General features: G+C 55.8%; 1 protein-coding gene across 6 annotated transcripts in view; it reads right to left on the bottom strand.

Annotated features, from left to right (window-relative positions):
* The window catches only part of LOC105485505 (CREB regulated transcription coactivator 1), a 100,469-nt gene that overhangs the window by 48,980 nt on the left and 25,046 nt on the right, over nucleotides 1-26,443 (bottom strand). The window contains exon 1 of one of the 6 annotated variants that reach the window (XM_011748148.3): nucleotides 23,667-24,093. The exons of the other annotated variants lie outside the window; for them this stretch is intronic. The gene's annotated coding sequence lies outside the window, so the exon portion shown is untranslated. Of the gene's footprint in view, nucleotides 1-23,666; nucleotides 24,094-26,443 lie in introns of those variants that run through there. 6 annotated transcript variants of the gene reach the window in all.

Raw genomic sequence — 26,443 nt, 5'->3', positions numbered from 1 at the left:
CCAAAGTGCTGGGATTATAGGCAGGAGCCACCATGCTTGGCCAGCCCCTCTGTTTTCTTACAGGAGTTTTACACTTCTAGTTCTTGCATTTAGGTCTTTGGTCCATTCTGAGTTCATTCTGGCTGTCAACTTTGTTTTTGCCTCAGTCCCTCCACGCTGTGGATCCCCACCCACGTTCACCGAGGGCCCAGTGAGAAGAGCCGAGCTGACCCCTCGCTGCATGCCTGGTCCACCAGAGTTCCTCAGTAAACATCTGCTGAGCTTGGGAAGCGATAAGGAATGATGATGAGAGCATCACGGGCACGTGGATTCCAGGCCGAGTCTCCTGGGCCCTGGAGACACTTCCCTGCTGCCTCCTCCCTCCCTCCAATTGTGTAAATACAGAACCACATACACAAACACCAGGGCTGCCTCGGAATGCCTTTTATCAGGCATGGTTGCTGCTGCCAAATTTCCAGACCCAGCTGAACAGAGGGTCCGCCGTGAGCACGTTTTGTTTCTCTTGTAGGTGGTGGCTGGGATGTGTGAAGGTTCCCTTGGGGGCTGAGTACACACAGCTGGCTCACAGGGGCCTCCCTCCCCACAAAGGAGACTCCAGCCCTGCCAGCTGGCCAAGCGCCCACCCTGGGTGGGCCTTGCAGCAGTCCTAAGAGGGGGGAGACACAGCTGTACCCTTATTTTGCAAGCTGGTAAACTGAGGCACTAAGGGACTACAGGAGGGGCCTCAGTTACAATCCAGGCTCTTTCCCCAGCTGGGAGGGCTGTCTCTTGTCATCATTTTTTTGTTGTTTGTTTTTTTTAAGAGTCTTGCCCTATTGCCCAGGCTGGAGTGCAGTGGAGTGAACACGACTCACTGTAGCCTTGACCTTCTGGGTTCAAATGATCCTACTGCCTCAGCCTCCCAAGTAGTTGGGACTATAGGTGCACGCCACCACACTCAGCTAAGCTTTTTATTTTCAGAGATGGGGTTTTCCTGTGTTGCCCAGGCTGGTCTTGAACTCCTGGCCTCAAGTGATCCTCCCGCCTGGTTTCCCAAAGTGCTGGAATTACAGGCGTGAGCCACCACACCCGGCCTCCTGTTGTTATTCTGAAGGGCCTCTGGAGTATCCCCAGGCTTAAAGCTCTCTTTTCCTTCCCCCAGAGGCAAACCCCAACTCCCCACTGGCGGCACTCAGGGCCTTCCCCCCGCCCGCCGCCTTTTGCCTCTGGGCCCTGTACGCACCAAGCCCTTGTCTGGAACCTTCCACAACGGTTCCCATTCATCATCTGGGACTCAGTTCAAGCACTACCTCCCCAGCAAGCCCTGCCGGACCCCTAGCCCCTGCATCCAAAATAACCCTCTGTCTTAGCAGCCCAGGCTGCCACAAGAAAATACCAAAGACCAAGCAGCTTAAATGACAGAAATGTCTTCCTCTGGACAGAATGCCTTCCTTCTGGAGGCTGGAAGTACAAGATCAGGGCCCAGCAGTACCCAGACCAGGTTCCAGGTATAGCGCCTTTCCTGGCCCAGGAGGGGGCCGCCTTCTGAGTCCTCGCATGGCCTCTCCCAGCTGTGTGTGCTTAGAGATCTCCCTTCCTCTTCTTACGAGGCCTCCAATCCTAGAGATCAGGAACCCCCTTATGGCCTGATTTAACTTTAACTACCTCCTAACAGCCCACCTCCAAAGACAGCCCCGCTGGGGGTGAAGGCGTCAACATGTGAGTTTGGGGGGAGACAGAACTCAGTCTGCGGCACCTGCTCACAAATAAGCCTCCCGTGTCTTTCCGCAGGCCAACATGCCCTGCCCCGGGGGCCCGGCACCACCCCCAGGCACTGTCCATAAACAGGTGTATCTGCAACTGGGCAGCTCAGAACCGCCCCACATCCCAAGTCATCAGGGGGCAACCACAGGCAGCCAAACCCAGGCGAAGCCCAGGGAGCCCCGGATTCTCTCTGCAGGAGCCCGTGGGGCGCAGGGTGGGTGAGGAGAGGGGGTTTCTGGGCCGGGCTCCAGTGTGCCCTAGCCCTGAAGGGCCAAGTGTCTGTGAGACAAGGGTGACCAGCAGTGCCTGCCCCCCACCCCCCAGGGCAGCCAGGCAGCTGAGATGTGACAAGCAGGAAGCTGTGGGCGGTGTTTCGGGAACGAGTCTCCCAAAGATAAGCAATGTGCCTACTCGGTGGGGTTTACGGGCTGGGGACGCATGGGGGCTGGCAGGGGGCCTGCCGACCACTTGGAGGCAGCACAAGGTAGCAGGAGCGGCCCAGAGTTCAAGGCCAGGCAGCCCGGGATGAATAGGGTCCTGTGCTAGATGGACTCACGGCCCCCGTGAAACTCATGTCCACCAGAACCTCGGAATGTGACCTTGTTTGAAAATAGAGAGTTTCTGCAGATGTAATTAGTGTGGGATCTTGAAATGAGATCATCCTGGAATTAAGGAGGTCCCTGCATCCAATGACTGGTGCCCCCATGAGAGGGGAGGACAGAGACACTGAGGAAAGTGGGCCAAGCACCAACAGAGGCAGAGATCGGGGTGCTGCGTCTACAAGCCAAGGACCTGCCGAGGATTGCTGGGGCCACCAGGAGCTGGAAAGAGGCCTGAGACTGGCTCTCCCTCATGGCCTCAGGAGGAACCAACCGTGCTGACTCCTTGATCTTAGACTTCTGGCCTCCGGAGATGAGAGACAATACATTTCTATTGTCTTAAGCCACCTGATTCATGGTGCCTCGCTACGGCAGCCTAAGAAAATTAGCCCAGGCTGAGCACACTGGCACACACCTGCAGTCCCAGCAACACGGGAGGCAGAGGCAGGACTGCTTGAGTCCAGGAGGTGGAGGCTACCGTAAGCCAAGATTGTACCACTGCACTCCAACCTGGGCAACAGAGCGAGACACTGTCTCTTCAAAATAAAAGGAAGGAAGAAAGAAGGAGAGAGAGAGGAAAGGAAGGAGGAAAGAAGGAAGCAAACCCAGCCCCTGAACTGTGGAGGGCCTGGGACAAACCCTTTCCTCTCCAAGCTCCCTCTGGACACGGTACTCAACTAAGGCCACAACTGGGGGCACATTAGGAGGAGACGGCCACGGGGACCACTGGCGGCCTCTGGGCTGGTCCCCAAGAGTAGGGGGACCAAGGGGGGCACCACTGGCTGCAGAGTAGGGTCAATAAGGGCCCAGAGGGGGCAGGAATCCTGAGACTAGGGAGTAGGGAGGGGTGGTTACAGGAACCAGCCAGGGTGAAGGATGAGGTAGGCAGCGGGGCGGGCGGCAGGAACTGCCGGGGTAGGAGTGGAGGCTGGACACACGGAGCAGAGATCAGGCCAGGCCAGCACTCATGGTGGTCACTGCAGAGGGACGGGGAGGGTGTAGATGAAGTTCAAACCAGGATAGCACAAGGGGTGGCGAATGCCCAGCCAGTGACTCTATGGCAGGCCTGTGGGGAGTAGGAGGGCCCCAGTACATTGGGAGAAGCGCCCCTCCCGAATACACAACTCCCCGGAAGGCCCTGTGGGTGTGACCCCGACTCCACCCCAAAGTCCAGGGGCTGTACCAGGTAGCTCGTGAAGCAGGCGGGCTCAGTGTTCACTAGGCACCCCCTGACTGGGACATGCCCCAGCAGATCCAGGGGAGGCAAGAGGGACCCCGAGTGAGGAGCTGGCAATGTGCTTCGTTGGGTCCACACACGGCAAAAAGCCCTTACATTGTTTAAAGGCTGCTGAGGCCCCCGGGAGAGCCCATCCCCACCAACGCCACCAGCAGGACCAGCTGGAGATGCAGGCCACCTTCCCAGAGTGAGCCAGCAAAGGCCATGGCCAGCCCCGGACAGGATATAGGCACAGGATGGAGCACCGTCCCACCTCAATCTGTGTGGGGAGCTGCATGGTTAAGCACACTTGCTGCTGGGCAGTGGCCCCTGGGCGGAGTGTGGCAGACCCTGGCACCCAGTACGTGACCCCATCATAATCACTGAGGGCCAGGTAGGAGTCACAGCACCTGGTTTCACCTGCAGCCACAGGAATCTGCCACAGGCTCCAGCGGGGCCAAGCAGAAGGATAAGGAGTGTGGATACCACCTCTGGGGAAGGCCACAGGACTGCAGGGCTGGGAACTGAAGAGGCTTCCAAGCAAATGAAACAGAACCAACATATTCTTCTTATTATTATTATTCTTTTAAAGATGGGGTCTTGCTCTGTCACCCAGGCTGGAGTGCAGTGGTGCAATCATGGCTCACTGCAGCCTCAACCTTCCAGGCTCAAGCAATCTTCCCACCTCAACCTCCCCAGTAGCTGGGACTACAGCTGCAGGCCAACACGCTTAGCTAGTTTATTTTTAGTAGAGATGTGGTCTCCTCAGGCTGGTCTCAAACTCCTGAGCTCCAACAATCCTTCTGCCTCGGCCTCCCACAGTGCTAGGATTACAGGTGTGAGCTACCACACCCAGCCTGAACCAACTTCTAAAGAAAATAGGCCGGGCGCAGTGGCTCAAGCCTGTAATCCCAGCACTTTGGGAGGCCGAGACGGGCGGATCACGAGGCCAGGAGATCGAGACTATCCTGGCTAACGCGGTGAAACCCCGTCTCTACTAAAAAAATACAAAAAACTAGCCGGGCGAGGTGGCGGGCGCCTGTAGTCCCAGCTACTCGGGAGGCTGAGGCAGGAGAATGGCGTGAACCCGGGAGGCGGAGCTTGCAGTGAGCTGAGATCCAGCCACTGTACTCCAGCGACAGCGTGAGACTCCGTCTCAAAAAAAAAAAAAAAAAAGAAAGAAAATAAGGCAGGCAGGTGCGGTGGCTCACGCCTGTAATCCCAGCACTTTGGGAGGCCAAGGGAGGTGGATCATCTGACGTCAGGAGTTCGAGACCAGCTGGCCAACATGGTGGAACCCCATCTCTACTAAAAATACAAAAATTAGCCAGGCATGATGGCAGGCACCTGTAATGCAGGTACTTGGGAGGCTGAGGCAGGAGAATCGCTTGAACTCAGGAGGCGGAGGTTGCAGTAAGCTGAGATCGTGCTACTGCACTCCAGCCTGGGTGACAGAGCAAGACTCTGTCTCAAAAAAAAAAAAAAAAAAAGGCCAGGCGAGGTGGCTCACACCTGTAATCCCAGAACTTTGGGAGGTCTTTGGGAGGTCAAGGTGGGCAGATCACTTGAGGTCAGGAGTTTGAGACCAGCCTGGCCAACATAGTGAAACTCCATCTCCACTAAAAATACAAAATTAGTCAGGTGTGGTGGCACATGCCTGTAATCCCAGCTACTCAGGAGGCGGAAGTGGGAGAATCACTTGAAACCAGGAGGCGGAGGTTGCAGTGAGCCAAGATCACACTATTGCACTCCAGCCTGGGCCACAAGAGAGAAACTCCGTCTCGGAAAAAAAAAAAAAAAAAAAAAAAAGGAAGAAGAAGATAAGGCACGGAGAAGTTCCCCGGAGCTGCTCTGTGATGTTACAACTGCTTTTTCAAGTGACTTGGTGTCAGGAATGAATGAAATCGGGATCTCTGATACTTTTAAGCCCAAGCCCATTGTCCTGGTTTTGCTTACCCGCAATGCATCCTGGGCAGCGATTGAAGCCGAAGAGGCCTGGGAATAAAGTTTCAAATGAGGCTAATGTACAGTTCTTCACCTAGTAACAAAGGGGGGTGGAGAGGCAGAGATGGGCCAGGATGGGACACTCCCCCAACCTCTGGGCAACCTCACGGGGAGGGCCAGGACACCAGGGGAGGGGGCACTTGTCCTGACCCCAGAGTCCCCCTTGGTCCATCCCCAACTCTTGGGCATGATCGTCTCCTGGGGCTGCAGTAAGAAATGAGCACAAACCAAGTGGCTGACACAACAGAGACGTGTTCCCACACAGCTCTGCAGGCTCTCAAAGTAAGGTGGAGGCCAGGCACGGTGGCTCATGCCTGTAATCCCAACACTTTGGAAGGCTGAGGTGGGTGGATCACCTGAAGTCATGAGTTTGAGTTCAGCCTCGCCAACATGGTGAAACCCCATCTCTACTAAAATTACAAAAGAAGGCCGGGCGCGGTGGCTCAAGCCTGTAATCCCAGCACTTTGGGAGGCCGAGACGGGTGGATCACGAGGTCAGGAGATCGAGACTATCCTGGCTAACACGGTGAAACCCCGTCTCTACTAAAAAATACAAAAAACTAGCTGGGCGAGGTGGCGGGCGCCTGTAGTCCCAGCTACTCGGGAGGCTGAGGCAGGAGAATGGCGTAAACCCGGGAGGCGGAGCTTGCAGTGAGCTGAGATCCGGCCACTGCACTCCAGCCTGGGCGACAGAGCGAGACTCCGTCTCAAAAAAAAAATAAAATAAAATAAAATAAAATAAAATAAAATAAAATAAAATAAAATTACAAAAGAAAATTATCCAGGCATGGTGACAGGCGCCTGTAATCCCAGCTACTTGGGAGGCTGAGACAGGAGAATTGCTTGAATCCAGGAGACAGCGGTTGCAGCGAGCCGAGATCGCGCCACTGCACTTCAGCCTGGGCAACAGAGTGAGACTCCATCTCAAAAAAAATAAAATAAAATAAAAGCAAGGTGGCCTCTCTCCCAGCTGTGGTGGCTGCTGGCTGTCCTCAGCGCCTCTTGGCTTGTAGATGGATCGCCTCACTCTTTGCTTCTGTCTGCTTGTGTCCTTTCCCTGTCTTCTTTTTTAGGCTGGAGTGCAGTTGCATGATCTCAGCTCACTGCAACCTCTGCCTCCAGGTTCAAGCGATTCTCCTGACTCAGCCTCCCACATAGCTGGGACTACGGATGCGTGCCACCACACTCGACTAAGTTTTTTTATTTTTAGTACAGACAGAATTTCACCGTGTTAGCCAGGATGGTCTCGATATCCTGACCTCATGACCCGCCTGCCTCAGCCTACCAGAGTGCTGGGGATTACAGGCGTGAGCCACTGCGCCTGGCCTTGTCCTTTTCCCTTTCTGTCCCTGTGCCTCTGTTTTGCCTTGTTTGTTTGTTTGAGACAGGGTCCCAATCTGTCACCCAGACCGGAGTGCAGTGGCAGAATCATAGCTCAGAATCATAGCTCATAGCCTCGAACTCCTGGGCTCAAGCGATTCTCTTGCCTCAGCCTCCTGAGTAGTTGGGACTACAGGCGCACGCCACCAGGCCTGGCCAATTATTTTTTAATTTTTTGCAGAGATGGGGTCTGGCTATGTTGTCCAGGCTACACCTGGACTCCTCCCACCTTGGCCTCCTAAAGTGCTGGGATTACAGGCCTCAGCCACTGTGCCTGGCCTGTTTTGCCTTCTTTTCTCTTTTTCCTTTTTCCAAGACGGAATCTCGCTCTGTCACCTAGGCTGGAATGCAGTGGCACAATCTCGGCTCGCTACAAACGCTGCCTCCTGGATTCAAGCAATTCTTCTGCCTTAGCCTCCCAAGAAGCTGGGATTACAGGCACCCACCACCACACCCGGTTGATTTTTGTATTTTTAGTAAAGATGGGGTTTTACCATGTTGGCCAGGCTGGTCTCAAACTCCTGACCTCACGATCCGCCCGCCTCGATCTCCCAAAGTACAGGGATTACAGGAGTGAGACACCGCGCCCGGCCTCTGCCTTCTTTATAAGGACACCAGTCACTGGATTTAGGGCCCACCCTATTCCATAATGACCTCATCATGACTTAATTCCATCTGTAAAATCCCTATTTCCAAATGAGCTCACTCACAGGTTCTGGATGAACGTGAACTTTTGAGGGGACACTGTTCAACCCTCTACACTCACTAAACCCCATGTCACCTCCAGCCCACACTAAGAACCATCCCAGGGAAGCAGATGACATGGCTCTCACCTCATCCCTGTAGCCGGCCACCTGAGGGCTCCTCTGGGGCAGCCAGCTCCCCTCCTGGGCCTGGGCCTCCTCTGCTGTCCCCCGGGGACCGAGGGGTGAAGCGAGGCCGGCACACGTCAGCGGTGCTGGAAATGCGTGGGGCTCTGAGAGGCAGGTGGCTGGGAGTGCCGGCCGAGTCATTTGGCAGCGTCCACCAAGTGCCTGAGAAACGTTCCTGCCCTCTGACCCGGTAATCCCACTTCTGGGAAGCTCTCCTGAGGGAAATCGTCCAGAACGCAGATTTATGTGCGAAGATGTTCCTGCGTCACCAGCTGGGAGAGCAAGGAGCTGGAGCCTGTTCCAGGGCCCAGCCTCAACTCCAGAGAAGATAGAGGGCGTGGTACATGAGTCGGGAGGAAGTACTTTCTAGAACATCTTTACTGCAGATCTGCACGGGCACAGGCAGACCTGGGCTGAGGCCGGGTGGCTCCTGTCCCTGGGATGTCCCCAAGGGGGTCTGGGCAGCAGGAGCGGCCAGGGTGACCAGCAGCCCTGGAAGCTCCACACACGGGGAGAGAGGAATTCTCCAGAACACGGGAGGGCAGAGGCAGATCCCGTAAGCCAGGCTGTGTTGGGGGAAGGTGGCGGAACACCTGAGCCACGTGAGAGAGAGAGAGAATTAGACCCAGGAGAGCAAGGAGAAGCCCCTGACCCAGGCCAGAGAGGTGGAAGGCTCAGGAAGAGGGAGGAGGGGCTGGTGCCAAGGATGGCCAGGCCTCCCCAGGGATGCAAGTGGCCAAGATGGGTCCATCCGGCAGCCTGGTGCCCCTGTGAGCACGCATAGCCACAGGTCTGGCACTGATGTCTTCTCCAACGCTGACCCAGGAGCCTGTGTGTGCGGACGGCTGGCCAGGCTGCCCTGACCTCTGCTCCAGAAGGGTGCCCGAGGCCTCCTAGGCTCTGGGTGGGGACTAAAGACTCCCGCTCCTCCTCTCCAGGATAGAGACAGGCAGGAACCCAGAAACCCAGCAGTGACGGAGAGCAAGGATTCTGGGAGCTGGACAGGGGCCCCCTGGAGGCCACAGGGAGGGTCAACCAAGATGGATCAAGCCGCCTAAGCCTCAGGCCCGAGCTGGGGGAGAGAAGCGGCGAGAGGTGCAGAGGCCTGCAGAGGTCAGAGGTCACAGGAGGCCTCCCCCTCAGCATTGCCACGAGGGGACAGGCGGGGGCACTAGGTAGCAAGGGGGGTCTCACACAGGGACACTGGCCTAGAGCACTAGGAAGAAAAGACACTGAGCTCCCCAGGGTGAAGCATACAGGGTTCTCCTGGGCGTACTCAGGACAAAGGGGACACTCCCCAGCTCCAGGCGGGTCCAAAGGACGGACCAGCAGGAGTGCTCCCAGGTGGGGCCAGTGTGCTGAGGGAAGGAGGGAAGGGGGTGACAGGGTCAGAGGCCTTAGGGAACCGCCAAGGCAAGCAAGAGGGTGAGAGACAGATCCCAAGCGCTTGATGCGGGTCAGTTCAGGTACTGGGGAGTGAGTTCATGGTGTCCCCAAAAGGTCATATCCACCTCCTCATCCCTGGAACCTGAGAGTATCACCTTATTTGAAAAAAGAGTCTTTTCAGACATAATTAAGGGAAGGATCGTGGGATGAAGAAATCATCCTGGATTAGCCGGGATGACCCTACATCGGGTGGCTGCTCTGTCCTTTTAAGAGACAAAAGATGAGACACAGATGCAGAGCGGGACAGCCGGGATTGGGGCGATGCGGCCACAAGCCAAGGAACGGCTGGAGCCACTGAAAGCTGGAAGAGGCAGGAAAGATTCCTCCCCAGAGTCTCCAGAGGAAGCTCAGCCCTGCCGACACCTGGATTTTAGACTTCCGGGCTCTAGAACCACAAGAGAAGACATTCTTGTTCTAAGCAGCCCAGGTGTAGTACTTTAATATGTTACAGCAGCCACCAGAAACACACATGGCCCCCCAGTCCCAATAGGTGCTGCTGTCTCCCCTTCTAGGGCAGGGCTGAGAACCCGAAAACCCCAGGTCCCTCGATCCTAGAGCCGGCTCATCACGGAATCCCCCCACGCACAGCAACAACCCGTTACCTCTCTTTCTTTTAAAATGAAAATGAAATTGACTCCTAGTGAGTGCAGAGAACAACACCCCACGCACCCACACATCCCACCCCACAGACTGATCAGCTGTCACTGCTCCCTCCTGGGACCTCGCCATCTACAGAGGGGACGAGGGAGCCGTGTCGATGCTGCCAAGGAGCCCATCCGCCCCACCGGTTCCCACCTGGAGCCCAGGGGATGCCCTCGGGACACGGTGTCGCTCTCTCGACTCCCATGACCACATACGTGGGATGCTCTGTTCTGTGCAGGGAGGTTTCACACGTCTCATAAGTGCAGCACACGGTGTCTGCTTCTGCCTGGGGTGATGGTGGAATGCCATCGCCATTAACACACCAACATGCATCCTCCCTCCTGGGGGCTCCTGGAGCACGGGGACAACTGAGAGGACGGTGATGTGTGCAATGTGCCCTACACTGATGAGGCTGCTATGGGCCTGGCATGGGCAAGGTGGGTCGATGCAGGAGCTGTCTCACTCCATCTAGGACCAGTATCCCTGCAGGGCCACTGCCCTGTTGTCCACAGGCCGTGTGACCACATCGAAACACACAGCTAAGGCTCCCTCTCCAGCCCCCAAACAAATGGCAACTAGGCAGAAATACCAACCAGATGCCCTCTCACCCTCCAGAGTTCTCTCTGAGGTCCTTTATCTAATGTGATGCAAGCCCACCATGAGGAAACCCGTCATGGACCTGGGGTCCCCCGTGAACCAGCCTTGGCCACAAACTTCCAATGCTTTAAGCCACGGCATGGAGATGCCACGTGGCTCCGCACCTCTGGGCCGTGGCGACACAGACACCCACCCTTCATCCCTTCCTCACGCCCTGCTACTTCCTGAGAGCTGTCTTCAGAAGCAAGGATGCTAAGGCAGACGGGAAGACAGGTCTCTGTCTCTCCCCATGGGGAGATTGGAGATGAGATGTCAACAGACTTACACACTGCAGGTAGACGGTTAACAACACCCAAAAGACAAAATCCACCAAATAAATGGATAAACAAAATGTGGCCCATCCATACAACAAAATATGAGTGTAGGCCGGGTAATTACAGTGGCTCAGGCCTGTCATCCCAGCACTTTGGGAGGCTGTGGCAGGTGGATCACCTGAGGTCAGGAGTTCGAGACCAGCCTGGCCAACATGGTGAAACCCCATCTCTACCAAAAATACAAAAATTAGCCAGGAGTGGTACCCCATGCCTGTAATCCCAGCTACTTGGGAGGTTGAGGCAGGAGAATCACTTGAACCCGGGAGGCAGAGGATGCAGTGAGCTGAGATCGCGCCTCTGCATTCCAGCCTGGGCAACAGAGCAAAACCCTGTCTCAAAAAAAAAAAAAAAAAAAAAGATTGTAGTATTGATTCATCCTACAGCGTGGACAAACCTCGAAGACATGATGCTGAGTGACAGAGGCCAGACACAAAAGTCCACATAGTGTGAGATTTCCATTGATACGAAATGTCGAGAACAGGCAAAGTCACAGAGACAGATTAGTGGTTGCCAGGGGCTGGGGGTGGAAATGGGGAGTGACTGCCTGCAGGGCGATGGAAATGTTCTGGGCGCAGACAGAAGTGAAAGCTGCACAGCACTGGGACTGTGCTACATGCCACCACAGCATACTCTAAAATGATTAATTTTATGTTACGTGAACGTCACGTCCATTCAAACACTGGTGGCTGTCCTTGGCCTCCTTGGCTTGTGGCTGCATCACTCTGGCCTCTGCCTCCTTCATTACGTGGCCTTCTGGCTGTATGCCTGTGTCTTCTTCTCTCTTTTTTTTTTTTTTTTTTTTTTTTTTTTTTTTGAGATGGAGTCTCGCCCTGTCGCCCAGGCTGGAGTGCAGTGGCCAGATCTCAGCTCACTGCAAGCTCCGCCTCCCGGGTTTACGCCATTCTCCTGCCTCAGCCTCCTCAGTAGCTGGGACTACAGGCGCCCGCCTCCTCGCCCGGCTAGTTTTTTTGTATTTTTTTAGTAGAGAAGGGGTTTCACCGTGTTAGCCAGGATGGTCTCGATCTCCTGACCTCGTGATCCGCCCGTCTCGGCCTCCCAAAGTGCTGGGATTACAGGCTTGAGCCACCGCGCCCGGCCGTCTTCTTCTCTTTAAATAAGGACACCGGTCATGGGATTCGGGGCCGATCCTAAATCCAAGATGATCTCATCTCAAGGTCTTTCACTTCATCACACCCCCAAAGATATTTTTTCCACAGAAGGCCACAGTCACAAGTTCCAGGACTTAGGACACGGGCGCGTATGTCTGGGGGACACTCTCCAATCCACTCCACCAGCATCTCTGAAGCTGGCTGGGAGGCACCTGGCATGCCTGTGGCCTGTGTCCACACCCCAGGTGTCCTCTCCCCGGCCAAGGGGCCCCGGACACCTTGGTAACTGCTTGGCGCGTTTTCTCGTCTCACACTCAGGGTTGCAAGCTCTCCCTGGTAGGATGGCAGCAGGGCTGGGATGAATCTCGTCTGGGACTTAGTCAGCGGATGCATAGGTGTGGGGGTCTCCGGTGCATGTCCCCAAAACCCACAGCCCCTGGCGAATCACGGCAGACTCTGGCCACTGCTGAGACCCCGGCTGCACGGTGACCCGGGTACTCCCATGTGCTGGATCATGGGGTGGAGTACGTCACGGCACCTCCTGGGCAGACCAGAAGAGGCTGGGGGACCTCAGTAAGGGCCAGTGACTATGGACATGGCAGAATGTCTGCTGTGGTTGCTGGGTACCCTGGAAACACATAGCCATGTCCTAACCCCCCGATCTGTGAATGTGACCATATTTGGAGAGAGGGTCTTTGCAGATGTCATCAGTTAAGATGAGGTCGAGGCCAGGTGCAGTGGCTCACACCTGTAATCCCAGCACTTTGGGAGTCCAAGGCAGGTGGACTGCAGGAGGCAGAGGTTGCAATGAGCTGATTGTGCCACTGCACTCCAGCCTGGGCAACAGAGTGAGACCTTGTCTTAAAAAGAAAAAAAAAAGGCCGGGTGCAGTGGCTCACACCTGTAATCCCAGCACTTTGGGAGGCCAAGGTGGGCAGATCACAAGGTCAGGAGATCGAGACCATCCTGGCTAACACAGTGAAACCCCATCTCTACTAAAAGCACAAAAAATTAGCCGGGCATGGTGGCGGGTACCTGTAGTCCCAGCTACTCAGGAGGTTGAGGCAGGAGAATGGCGTGAACCTAGGAGGCAGAGCTTGCAGTGAGTCGAGATCACGCCACTGCACTCCAGCCTGGGCAACAGTGCAAGACTCCATCTCAAGAAAAAAAAAAAAAAATGAGGTTGAACTGAAGTAGGATACGCCCTAAATCCAACGACTAGTATCCTCAGAAAAGCCACAAAGACAGGCACAGGGAGAGGAAGGAGGTGTCCACACGACAATGAAGGCAGAGACTGGAGTGATGTAAAGAGGGCCTGGAGCCACCGAAGCTGGAGGAGGCAGGAAGGATCCTCCTCTAGAGCCTCCTGCAGGCACCAACCCTGCTGACACCTGCACTGAATACATTTCTATTGTTTTAAGACACCCAGTTTGTGGTCATTTGTCACAGCAGCCAACAAGAAAGGAAGGACTGAGGCCCCATGCATGTGTGTACGCAGTGTACATGGGCAGAGAGAAAGGGCCCCATGCATGTGTGAATGTAGCATATATAATTAGAGAGAGACCGCCCCATGCATGCGTGCACATAGTGTACATGAGCAGAGAGAGAAATGGAATTCCAAAACTTGGCCGGGCGCGGTGGCTCACACCTGCAATCCCAGCACTTTGGGAGGCCAAGGTAGGTGGATCTCTTGAGGTCAGGAGTTCGAGACCAGCCTGGCCAACATCGTGAAACCCTGTCTCTACTGAAAATACAAAAGTTAGCCAGGGGTGGTGGCACACATCTGTAATCCCAGCTACTCGGGAGGCTGAGGCAGGATAATTGCTTGAACCCGGGAGGCAGAGGCTGCAGTGAGCCGAGATCGCGGCACTACACATTGGCCTGGGAGACAGAATGAGACTCCATCTCAAAAACAAAACAAAACCAAAAAAAACCAACTCACTTTTTCTCCACCTTGACTCAAAACACACGTCTCGGTGCACACTTGGCTTCTGGAATGTGCGAGCACACATCTCTATTTGTAGCTGGGGGAACAGATCCTTTGCAGTTTAATTTAAAACCTTATCACCAACTGAATAACACAAACCACTGGCGGGGGATTCTGGCCGCTTGAAACAGGGTCTCCCTCCCCGAGAGCGGCCCCTCAGTCCCGGGCAAGAAGCCCGACGCCGACGCCGCCCACATGGACGTGCCTAGGGCCTCCCCGGAGTCGGCCTGTGCCCGTCTTGAAAATGTCAGGCCTGGTTTCTGACAGGTGCCGGACCTAACCTCAGGGAAGTCAGATCCCAGATGCGGCGGAGGAGGCCCAGCCCTGCTCGCCCAGGGTCAGCCGCCCGCAGGCCTCTGGGATTCTGAGCACTGCAGGGCGATCTGCCAGGAGCCACCTCCGGTTGAGGCGGAACAAATGATTTTTGAAAACGGCGTCTGCCTGCTGACACAGGGCTTGCTTGGGGTCTGGGCTGAACCCGCCTCTCTGAGCAGCTCTTTCGACGCTGCCTCCCCCAGGACGGCTAAGACAAAGGCGACATGCCCTCATTACCATGGGCCCAAAATAGTTTTTATGCTCCATTTTTTAGACATAGCTTGACTATGGAGTTACATAACACCAAAAGTCATTTTGTGATTTGGGAGGCCAGATCCTGGGCCTGCCAGCGCCCACCTGGTACCCCTCGAGTGCCCTCATGGCCCTGTACCAAAGGCTTCACCCAGGCCCCCGAACTCCTAGTCGGGTCCCAAGTGGCACCTGCTGTAGGCCCTAGGGACCCGGTGGGGTCGGCCCTTGCCTGTCTCACCATCTTCAGGCCACATTCTGGGCCAGCGGGGCCAGGTATCAACTGGGACTGCCCCGAGGGTGCAATGATGCAGGGAAGGACCAGGCCCAGAGGAGGGGTTACTAGTTGGGGGCTGCACCCACCAGGGTAGAGGAAGCAGGGACAGACGATGGAGGTGTCCCTTTCCTCTGCCTGCCTCGTCACTCCCACGATCACTTCCCAGCAGCTAGACCTCCAGGGCCTGTCGTCAGTCCCCTCCCTAGAAATAGCCCGTGTCATCTCGCACCCAGACACCTGTGTGACTTCCTCCCCGGCCTCCCTGCTCCCTCTGCAAGTGGCCGCCGAGACTCCTTCATTTTCTTCTCTTTATTAATTCAGTTCAAATCGTGTCATGCTCCTGTTTTAAATACACCAGTAGGCTTTCATCCTATTTAAAATAAACCCCCAATCCGTGTAGCGGCTCCTCAACAAGTGACATGCTGAGCTGCTGTCTGACCAAGCAATCCCGCTCCTGGGCGGACGCCCCCACGAAATGAAGACAATCATATGTGAGTGTGTGTACCAGCACAATGGACAATAGCCAAAAGGTGGGAAAATCCAAGTGTGTGCCAAGGGATGAATGAATAAGACTGTGGTCTGTCCATACAATGCAATAGGATTCAGCCATGAAAAGGAATGAAGGCTGGGCACAGTGGCTCATGCTTGTAATCCCAGCGCTTTGGGAGGTGGAGGCGGGAAGATCACTTGAGGCCAGGAGTTTGAGAGCGGCCTGGCCAACATGGCAAAACCCCATTTCTAAAAAAAAAGAAAAAAAATTAGCCAGGCATACATGGTGGTGCACACCTATAATCTCAGCTATTCGGGAGGCTGAGGTGTGAGGTTGGATAGAGCCCAGGAGGTGGAGGCTGCAATGAGCCGTGATCGCACCACTGCACTCCAGCCTGGGTGACAGAGTGAGACCCTGTCTCAAGAGGAACAACAAAAAAGGAAAGAAGCACTGACCCATGCTACAACGTGGATAAACCTGAACACGCAACGCTGAGTGAGAGAAGCCAAGTACAGACAGCCACAGAGTATGAGATTCCATTGATCTGAAATGCTCAGAACAGGCAAATCCACAGAGACAGGAAGCAGATTAGTAACTGCCAGGGACTGGGGAGGAGAGGAGGGGAGGGACTGCTAATGGGGACAAGGTCTCCTTTTGATGGTGAGAATGTTCTGGAACTAGATAGCTGTGATGCCTGCACAATACTGTGAATGCGCTGAACGCCACGCAACTGTTCACTTTCAGATGGTGGATCTTACGTGGCGTTCACCTCAACAATAGAGAAGTAAGATTCAAAGCCGGCCCCATGACAGGGCTGCCCAGGCCCTGCTGTCTTTTTCTTCTCCCTCACTCCTGTCCCCACTGCCAGGTCTTCTTCCTGCTGTCCAAGGCCCTCTCCCCAGGGGGCCCCTGCCTATGCTGTTCCTGCCTCACACACACAGCCCCGTGTCTGGAAACCACTGCTGCCTTGACCAGGGCTGGCAAGCGAAACCGTCCTGCGAGAGGCCCTGCTCTGCTCCCGCCCGGCATTCAGCCCACCCCGGAACCCTGCACCCTCCTCTCTGAGCTGCATCCTCCAGTCCTGCCCCCACTTACTGTAGGCTGAGGCTGGAGGGCAGTGTTTGAGCCCAGGGGTCCTGCATCCAAGCTGATGGCCACCTCTCTGGGCCTCAGTGCCCCACACACAGGCAGAAACACAGGCTCCTGTGAGCACTACGACCCTTCTGCGGGCACAGTGTTTGAGGCAATTGGCTCCGGAGGGGAGGGACTGGCCCCTGAACAGTATGACGTGGCAGCCCCGCTCCAGCTCAGCATCTATGGCAAGGGCTCCAGGGCTGCCCTGGACCCCAAGGGCCATCACCCAGTGGTCATTACTGCACCAGGGACAGAGGCCACAAGGAGACAGACCCAGTCCTGGCTCTCACACAGCCTGAAGACCCTGGGAGAGGGGGCTGGGGGAAAGCCTTCTCCTGGGCCCTCCACTCCCAAGCCCAGCAACCCCCTCTCAGCCCCACCCTGGGAGTGCCACCATCACCCCTCACTCAAGGCTCCCCGAACTCATGTCTCCAGCCCAGCGCCAGTCACCCTCCGAGGGAGGCTATACAGACATCACAGGTGTTCACACACATGCACCCAGTCACACGTGTGCACATTCACAGCCATACACATAGTCACATTGTATCTATCAACACATTCATGCATGTGCATGCACACATGCTCACATGCACACACACAGGCTCACGATCCTGTCCCGCCTGCATGCCTGTTTATATGTGTGCATGCACACCACACCATACACACGTCCATGCACGCTCACACATAATGTGTGTGCCACCTCCCACTCACTTGCGTGCACACGAGCACATTCACACCTGCCCAAACCTGGCCCTTTCTTAGGAACCCCCCATGCCCCACCTGGCTCCCCCGTGCCCCAGCGCCTCTTCTGCCCTCTCACCTCTTCTGTCCTCACTCTGGCCCAAGCCACATCATCTCTTGCCTGGACAAATACAGAAGCCTCCTACTGGGGTCTCAAGTTAACCCTGTGGCCCCCAAACCACTCAGCTGGAGTCTCTCCAAACTTCCCACCTGAGCAGGTCACTCCAGCTCTAAAGGAAAGACCCCACAGCACACTCTACTCGCCGGCCCCTATCCTGGCCGCGCCCTCTCCACACACTAATGCCTGCTGGGCTACGCCTGGGCTAAGAGTCATGTGGGAGCCGGCCAGGCGCAGTTGCTCACACCTGTAATCCCAGCACTTTGGGAGGCCAAGGTGGGTGGATCATGAGGTCAGGAGTTTGAGACCAGCCTGGCCAACGTGGTGAAACCCCGTATCTACTAAAATTCCAAAAATTAGCCAGGCGTGGTGGCAGACGCCTGTAATCCCAGCTACTCGGGAGGCTGAGGCAGAGAACTGCTTGAACCTGGGAGGCAGAGATTGCAGTGAGCTGAGATCGTGCCACTGCACTCCAGCCTGGGCGACAGAGCAAGACTCCATCTCAAAAAAAAGAAGTCATGCGGGAGCCACATTCTTGCCCCACCTCCAACAGTGAACCTCAGGCTCATGTCCCCATCCTAAGACCACACCCCCCACCACGGATGGGCTGTGGCTGCTGCACTCACTACGGGGTCCCCACAGCGGGGCACTGGGCAGCAGGGAGTACATGCCACCAGTGACTCTGGGAGTCCTGGAGGCATCCCTCCCCACCTGCAGCCCAGCATGGGGCCCATTCTCAGCACCCCCGTTCTTTGGCGACACCCTCCACCCCCCAGTTGCCAGCACATAAACGTACACCTGTCCCAGGCTTTGGGTGCAGGAATGCTGGAGGCAGCTCCAAACAGCAGCCAACCGCAAGCAGCGGCAGGAAGGAGCATGGACTGCAGCAAAGTCAACAGGGAAACGGGATGCGGCCCTGAGAAGGGTAGGTTCAGCCAGACGGGCCCCTTGGCTGGGACAAACCTCCAAACAGGCCAACTCAGAGAGACCCCGGGCCTGGGAGCCCACCTGCACATGCAAATAGCACTTGGTTCCAAGACGTGATCACACAAATGATGAAAGCAAAAGCATCATGATGTCCACACACTGAGAAGCAGAGGAAGAGGGGAGGACAGGCCGGTCCCTGGGGCCACAGGCGGCTGAGGGGAGGCTGCAGCTCCCTGCTGGGCATGGGGCCTGCACCACAGTACTTACTTTCTGTTGTGGGACGTACTCCTAGAAAGGTATGTCCAAGTCCTGACTCCCGGCACCTGGAATGGGAACTTACTTGGAAATAAGGTGTTCGCAGCTATACTTGAGTTAAGGTCATGTTGGAGTAGGGTGGGCCCTAATCCAATGGCAAGGGTCTTTACAAGAAAGGAGAAGGGGTATTAGCCGGGCGTGGTGGCGTGCACCTGTAATCCCAGCTACTCGGGAGACTAAGGCAGCAGAACTGCCTGAACCCGGAAGTTGGAGGTTGCAGTCAGACAAGATCGCACCATTGCACCCCAGCCTGGGTGGCAGAGCGAGTCTCTGCCTCAAAAAAAGAAAAAAAAAAAAAAGAGAGAGAGAGAGGAGAAGGGGAAAGAGACACAGACACACAGGCCAGGTGAAGACAGAGTCAGAGACTGGAGTGATGCGGCCACAAGCCAAGGAGCGCCTGGAGCTCCCAGAGGCAGGAGGGATCCGCCCCTACAGCCTTCTACAGATAGAGTCAACCTTGCCCACACCTTGATCTTGGACTTCTGGCCTCCAGAACTAGGGGAGTGTACATTTCTGTTTCTTAAGCCACCAGATTTTGTGGTCATTTGTCGCGGCAACCCCAGGACACCAACAAAAACCGTGCTTGAAAGGCCCCTGAACAGGCACAGAAACCCTTCCCGAAGCCCAGGCTGGGAGCTGCAGGCCCCAGAGCCCAGTGCGGGCAGGAGAGGCCCCTCAAAGGGCTGAGGGAGGGCAAGGGAGTATACAGGCCCCAATACTCAGGGTGCAGACAGCAGGATGTGGCCAGGAGGTTGGAGGTTCCCTGGGGGTCATCAACATTTGGGGGTGAGAATGACACCTCAATCCCTAACCTGCCATGCTGAAATGAGAACGCTCTGGAGAGACCGTTCTGGCGATCAGAGCACAAGCTGGCCAGTAGCCACATCTGACCGGTGGACGGGAAGCTGCTCTTGTCTGTTTAATGAGCATTAGTTTTAGGCCGAGTGCGATGGCTCACACCTGTAATCCCAGCACTTTGGGAGGCCAAGGCGGGCGGATCACGAGGTCAGGAGTTGGAGACCAGTCTGGCCAACATGGTGAAACCCCCTCTCTACTAAAAATACAAAAACTAGCTGGGCGTTGTGGCACATGCCTATAATCCCAGCTACTCAGGAGGCTGAGGCAGGAGAATTGCTTGAACCCAGAAGGCAGAGGTTGCAGTGAGCGAAGATCATGCCACTGTACTTCAGCCTAGGTGACAGAGCAGGACTCCGTCTTAAAAAAAAAAAAAAAAGAGTGTTAGTTTTGTTGCAAAGCGAATAGCAGGAGGATGGAGTGCACCTCCCAGGACCCACTGGGGATACCGTGTCACGGCTGCAATGTGCACTATCATGTCTTCCTGCAAACGGAGCTATTCTGATTCCTGCTGATTTCTGGGGCACCCCAAACCCTAGCTTGGGATACAGTGCTGTGGAGGGTGGCCTTGGGTGTGCGTGGCTCACCCAGCCTCATGCATACGTGAAAGGACAGTATGGGCTTGCGTGGGGCCCAGCGTGCCCTCCCACCCTGCTGCTTCCGGGCAAACTAGGGTGCCAGGAGAGGTGAGCGTGGGCCGCCCACAGGAGGCATGTGGCTGCTATTTTTAGCATAGGTTTCCACACTTGCAGGCCCTCCCAACACAGCTCTACCCACCAGGCTGGGGAGAGGGCTGCCGGTGGTGCAGGGCTCACCCCAGCAGACACTGCAGGGCTGTGTCCTCAAGCTCCCACCTCTGCGGGGCCTTTCGGGATGTCAGCTCCTCCCCTCATGTGCAGCTGGGTGTGCAGAAAGGGGCTCTGTGCCTGGACACGCCACTTAATATCCTTGGGCCTTTGCTTCACGCACAAGTGGAATATTCCAAATGGACCTGGGCAGGAATCCCAGCCAACACGAACCCGTACCCTGAGCTAAGGCCAACCGGCGGTGAGCCTGGCCTCTGCAGAGCTGTACAGAAACACCACAAACCCCAACAACAGGCCCAGTAACATTGGAGGGAGGAGGGGCATGAGGAGGATGCCTAAGAGTGCAGGGCCTCAGCTCCCACAGAAGGGTCACAGCAGAGAACATGGAAGAGGAGCCTACAAAACCGGTGTACTCCGGGAAGACAGCCCGGCCACTACTCAAACAGTTAAACCCAGAGTCTCTGCATGATCCCGCAATTCCAGTCCTCAGTATAGACCCAAGAGAACTGAAGTTAGCGTCCACACAAACCCTGCAACACACATGTCCACGCAGCTCTGTTCGTAACAGCCAAAATGTGGAAACAGGCCAAATGCCCATCAACAGACAAGTGGATGAACACAACGCGTTCCATCCATACAGCAGAATGCGCTTCAGCCAGATGTGCTCCATCCATACAGCAGAATGCTATTCCGCCATGGAGAGGAATGAAGCACTCATCTCATGCACGCTACGACGTGGAAGAAGCCTGAAGATACGATGCTGACTGAGAGAGGCCAGACACAAAACTCCACACAGTGTCAGAGTCCATTGATCTGAAATGTCCAGAACAGGCAAATCCATAGAGACAGGAAGCAGACTGCCGGCTGCCGGGGCGGGGGAGGGGAATGGGGAGTAACTGCTGATAGATAGTGTTTTTTTTTTTGTCTTTTTTTTTTTTTTTTGAGACAGAGTCTTGCTCCATCACGCAGCCTGGAATGCAGTGGCACGATCTCGGCTCACTGCAGCCTCCACCTCCCAGGTACAAGCCATTCTCCTGCCTCAGCCTCCCAGGTAGCTGGGATTACAGGCGTATGCCACCACGCCAGGCTAATTTTTGTATTTTTAGTAGAGACAGAGTTTTGCCATGTTGGCCAGGCTGGTCTCAAACTCCTGACCTCAAGCGATCTGCTCGCCTTGGCCTCCCAAAGTGCTGGGATTACAGGAATGAGCAACTGCGCCCAGCTAAGAGGGGTCTCTTTTTGGGGGGATGAAATGTTCTGGAGCTGGGTAGAGGTGATCACTGCACAATATTGAGAAGGTACTAAATGCCACTAAATTGCATACTTTAACATGGCTAATTAGGGCTGGGCATGGTGGCTTATGCCTACAATCCCAGCACTTTGGGAGGCCAAGGCAGGCAGATCACCTGAGGTCAGGAGTTCTAGATCAGCCTGCCCAACACGGTGAAACCCTATCTCTATTAAAAATACAAAAAAATTAGCTGGGTGTGGTGGTGGGTGCCTGTAATCTCCCTACCAGGAAGGCTGAGGTGGGAGAATCACTTAAACCTGGGAGGCAAAGGCTGCAGTGAACCAATATCACGCCACTGAACTCCAGCCTGGGCGACAGAGTGAGCTCCTGTCTCAAAAACAAACAACCAAACAGATGTCTAACGGGGCCAGGCACAGTGGCTCATGCTTGTAATTCCAGCACTTTGGGAGGATGAGGCAGGAGGAGGGCTTGAGCCCAGGAAGGAGTTTCAGACCAGCCTGGGCAATATAGTGAGACCCATCTCCACAAAAACTTTTAAAAATTAGCTGGCCATGGTGGTACACACCTGTAATCCCAGCTACTTGGGAGGCTGAGGTGACAGGATCACTTCAGTCTGGATATCGAGGGTGCTGGGATAGAACTACTGTACTCCAGCCTGGGCAACAGAGCAAAACCCTGTCTCAAAAAATTAAATAAAGGCTAATTTTTATGTTATATGTATTTTATATCAGTGAAAAAAGTATAAAGGAGAAATAAAAAGTATACCCAAGGTTCTGGCAGTGTGGGGGTGGGTGGAGGGGCCCAAAGTAGACCACCCTAGTGCCTTCTAACCAGGAAGCCACCCCGGCCCCACATGTGTTTAAGGAAGAGGACGTCAGCTGCTGATCCAAGACCCTTGGCCATAAGCTTCTCAGCCATCATTCACCCCCTCCCAAGGCAGCCGGGAATGGGCGGAACTGCCCGGCACCCACCCCAGGACCAGCGCGGCTGCCCCACCCACTACAGCCCAGAGGCTCTTGGGCCCACGTCAGAGCCTGTAACCTGGCAGGCAGGAGCAGGAGCGTGGCCGGCCGCAGCTGTGGCCTTCCTGAGGTCTGAGAAGCATTTTTATAAAAATGCAAACTGGTGGCCAACTGTTACTTTTTTTTTTTAAGTTAACTTAAACATCAGAATTGCTTGGCTTCTCCTGAAACGCTGGAAGTGCCGACAACTCAGGGCCCGGATTCCTGGCAGGCGATGGATGCATCCCCAGCTCCCGCCCAGCCCAGGCATGGAGGCGCAGGATCGGTGCCCTCATGCTCCCCTCTAAGGCGGCCCTGGGGCCGCCAAGGCCAACACGTCCCACTGCCCCTCACTCGGGTCGGCAGCTGCGTGGGCTGACCCAAGGCCTGGAGGGAAGGACACCCCCACCAGCCCCCGAACAAGAAGTCCTCCCAAGCCCCTCCCTGAGAAGTGGGCCACCTGGGACGGGAAGGTTCAGCGCTAGGATGCCGCATGTGGCCAAGCAAAGCTGGGAATGCGGGTCTCACCCTGAGCCAAAACCCCAAGGAAATTCACTGCAGCTCATCCAGCAGTTAACTGTTAGCAGCCCTGGCCACAGTGGACTCCCCATCAGCTGGAGGCCTACAAAGCCCTGGGGAGGGGGCACTATGGCGTGGGACAGGGAGAAGAAAGAGGGGTGACTGGCCAAGCCTGGGCATGGGCTTTCTAAACAGTCAAGGATGAGGCCAGGTACGGTGGCTCACACCTGCAATCCCAGCACTCTGGGAGGCCAAGGCAGTGGATCGCCTGAGGTCAGGAGTTTGAGACCAGCCTGGGCAACACGGCGAAACTCAAATCCCGTCTCTAGTAAAATACAAAAATTAGCTGGGCACAGTGGTGGGTGCCTGTAATCCCAGCTACTGGGGTGGCTGAGGTAGGAGAATCACTTGAACCCTGAAGGCGGAGTTTGCAGTGAGCCAAGATCGAGCCACTACACTCCAGCTTGGGCGACAGAGTGAGACTGTCTCAAAAAAATAAAAATAAAAAATAAAAATAAATGCAAAAAATAAACAGTCCAGGGTGCTTGAGGGTGTGACCCTCGCTACCCTCTGACCCAAAGCCCCCATGGGAGCGAACAGCTAAACACGGCCAGGAGCCCAGCCAGCCGCCCACTCACACTGGCTCCTGGCTCCCACCCCCTCCAGCAGCCCCAGAAAACCCTGCAAGTCCAGCTCACCCGGAGGGATGGTCCCTTTCAAGAAGGATCTGCTGGCCAGGCAGTGCCCCCAGGCAGTAGGACGAGAGGCCAGGGAGGGATGTCGAGGCACAGGGAGTCCATAGCAGGGGAAGCCACAAGTCCTTGATGGTCCAGGACAAGCTGTGCTGGCTCAGATAGGCATGGGCCGGGCAGCTGGGTGGGTAGATGGAGGAAGGAAGTGGGGGATTTCCGAGTGAGTGGGGCTATGCAGAAAGCAAGCCGGAAATGGAGTGGCGGGAAGGTGGCCAAGGAGGTGACGCTGGACCTGGGAAAAGCACTCCAGGCAGGAGGCCCCGTGAGCACAAAGGCCCTGGTGTCACACAGTGACCATGACAGGGGCCTGCCAAGGAAGCCAGGGTGGGCAAAGAAGTTGGGGGTGGGGCCTGGCGGGCTCAGAGCCTCAAGAGAGCTGAGCCTTGTGGGACCCCACCCTGGGTGGGACAAGAAGCCACCGGAAGGATTTAACCAGGAGTGACCTGAGCTGCCCTCCCTGCGGCAGAGTCACTGCTGCTGGAGGAGGCAGGACCAAGGGGCCAGGGCAGGGCAGGCAACATAGGAGCAGCAGCCCATCCATGGCGGGGGACGTCCCAGGCCTGTCCCAGGCCTGTCCCAGGCCTCGGCCCTGGGAGCCCTCAGGTCCTAACTTCAGGGCTCCTGATCCTGGCTGCATTCCAGGCTGGGGGTCCCAGCATGAGGAAGCCCGCCCAGGGCAGACGGGACCCATCTCCCCCAGGTGGAGTCCTAGGTGCACTGCCAGCTTCCCAGAGGACCTCAGGAGCGGTGTCTGCAGGTGCAGAGGCTCATCCCAACTCCCACCCAAGGCCTTGCTCAGACACAGCCCCCAGCCACCCTCAGACGCCCTCTCTGCTCCCTCTCAGCCCCAGGCAGATACTGCCCTTCTTACCCTGCTGTCTCCCTCCTTTCTGTTCAGGCCCCAACTTGGGCCTGGAGGCTTCTCCCACTGAAGCTGTCCTGGCTCCTGCCACCTGGCCTGTTCCTTGCGCCAGGAGCCACACCCCACTGCTGCAGCCCTTCTCCCGCTGCCTGAGGGTTAGGTGTGGGGGCAAGGTGTGCATAAAAAGGCACATGAGGGGACATCAGGACAGAGGATGAGGGGCCAGGTGAGGGGAAAGGTGGTCCCTGTGTGAGGGAGGCTGTGAGCACCAGACGGGGAGGCCCTGTCCCCTCGGCTACCACCTCCTCATGTGCACCCTGCCAAGACCAAGCCTCTGCAGTTGCTGTGCCCACTGCCAGGTGCACCTGTGTCTCTGGGCTCCACGGGGCTCCTCCCATGCCATGCCTGGCACCTGCTGCTCCAGGAACAGCCCCAGGACCCTGCACCTCCGGGCGCCATGCGGGCTCAAAGGAGGTACTGGGCGGACATTTACCCACTGCACCCATGACGCCTTCCCCTCGGCCTTCCTCCCGGGCCTAGAGACAGCACCCTATGGAGGACAGGGCAGCAGGGAGCAGAAGGGAGGAGTTGCCAGGGTGGCCACATGGCTGCCTGAACTGAGCACAGCTCTGGGCTTGCCACGGTGTGGGACGCTGGTATGAGGGCAGGGTGGCCAAGTAGGGGCGGGAAACCAGGGTTCTCCTGCTTCTGGGCACCGCTCAGCTGGGGGCAGGGCCAGCATCCATGGAAGATACCACAGGGTCCCGAACAGCGGTGGGACAGGAAGGGCCGGCGCCGCAGGAGCCCTGACTTCAGTCCCCACGCTCTGTCTGCCCCTCAAACTTGGCTCCCAGAGGATTCGGCCTCTGTGCTTCTCACGTCACTCCTTATTGTCAACTAACTCCCAAGTGCCACCCCAGCCCTGCTTCCAGAATATTCCCTGAGATGCCCCAGGAGACTCCTCCAGCCCAGCAGCCCCTTGCCAGGCTCGTCGTGGCCCCAATTCCCCCATCCCATGTGCCCAATGCACCTGGCCCTGGCAGACAGAGCTACGATCTTCCTGATGCTGATGTAGAAGCCAGAAACCCCTAATGTCCCACTACAGAGCTCTCCTCCTCCAGGCAGCCCTCTCAGCAAACATGGCTCCCTTCACGGAGCACTATCTGTGTGAGCTACAGTCCTGAGGACTGTTCATGCATTGACAGAGTTAACCCCCTTCACGGCACATCTTACAGACAGGGAAACTGAGGCATGGGCCAATTATGGGCTTGCCCGGGGTCACATCGCTGGGAGGAGGAGAGCGTGACTTCTTTTTGTTGCTGTTGTTTTAAATAGAGACAGATCTGACTACGTTGCCCGGGCTGGTCTTGAACTCCTGGGCTCAAGTGATCCTCCTGCCTTGGCCTCCCAGGAGTGGTGGGATTACAGGCATGAACCACTGCGCCTGGCCACAACTTAATATTTTAGAGGTGGTAATACTACCCAAAGCAGTCTAGATTCAATGGAATCCCTACCAAAATACCATTTTTTGAAGAAATCGAAAAAAATCCACCCTAAAATCCACATGGAATCTCAAGGAATGTGAAAAAGACAAGACAATCTTGAAAAAGAACCAAATTGGAGGACTCATACTTCATGACTTCAAAACTTAACTACAAAGCTACAGTATTCAAAACAGTGTGGTACTGACATAAAGACAGACATCAAGACCAATGGAATAGAATAGAAAGCCCAGAAATAAACCCTTACATATATGGTCAAGTGATTTTCAACAAGGGTGCCAAACCATTCAACGGGCAAGGGACGGTCTTTTCAACAAAACGGCTCTGGGAAAACAAGATCTCCACATGCGAAAGAATGA

The sequence above is a fragment of the Macaca nemestrina genome, chromosome 20, assembly GCF_043159975.1.
Source record: "Macaca nemestrina isolate mMacNem1 chromosome 20, mMacNem.hap1, whole genome shotgun sequence".
Classification (NCBI taxonomy): domain Eukaryota; kingdom Metazoa; phylum Chordata; class Mammalia; order Primates; family Cercopithecidae; genus Macaca; species Macaca nemestrina.
This window is presented reverse-complemented; position numbering and strand designations above follow the sequence as displayed.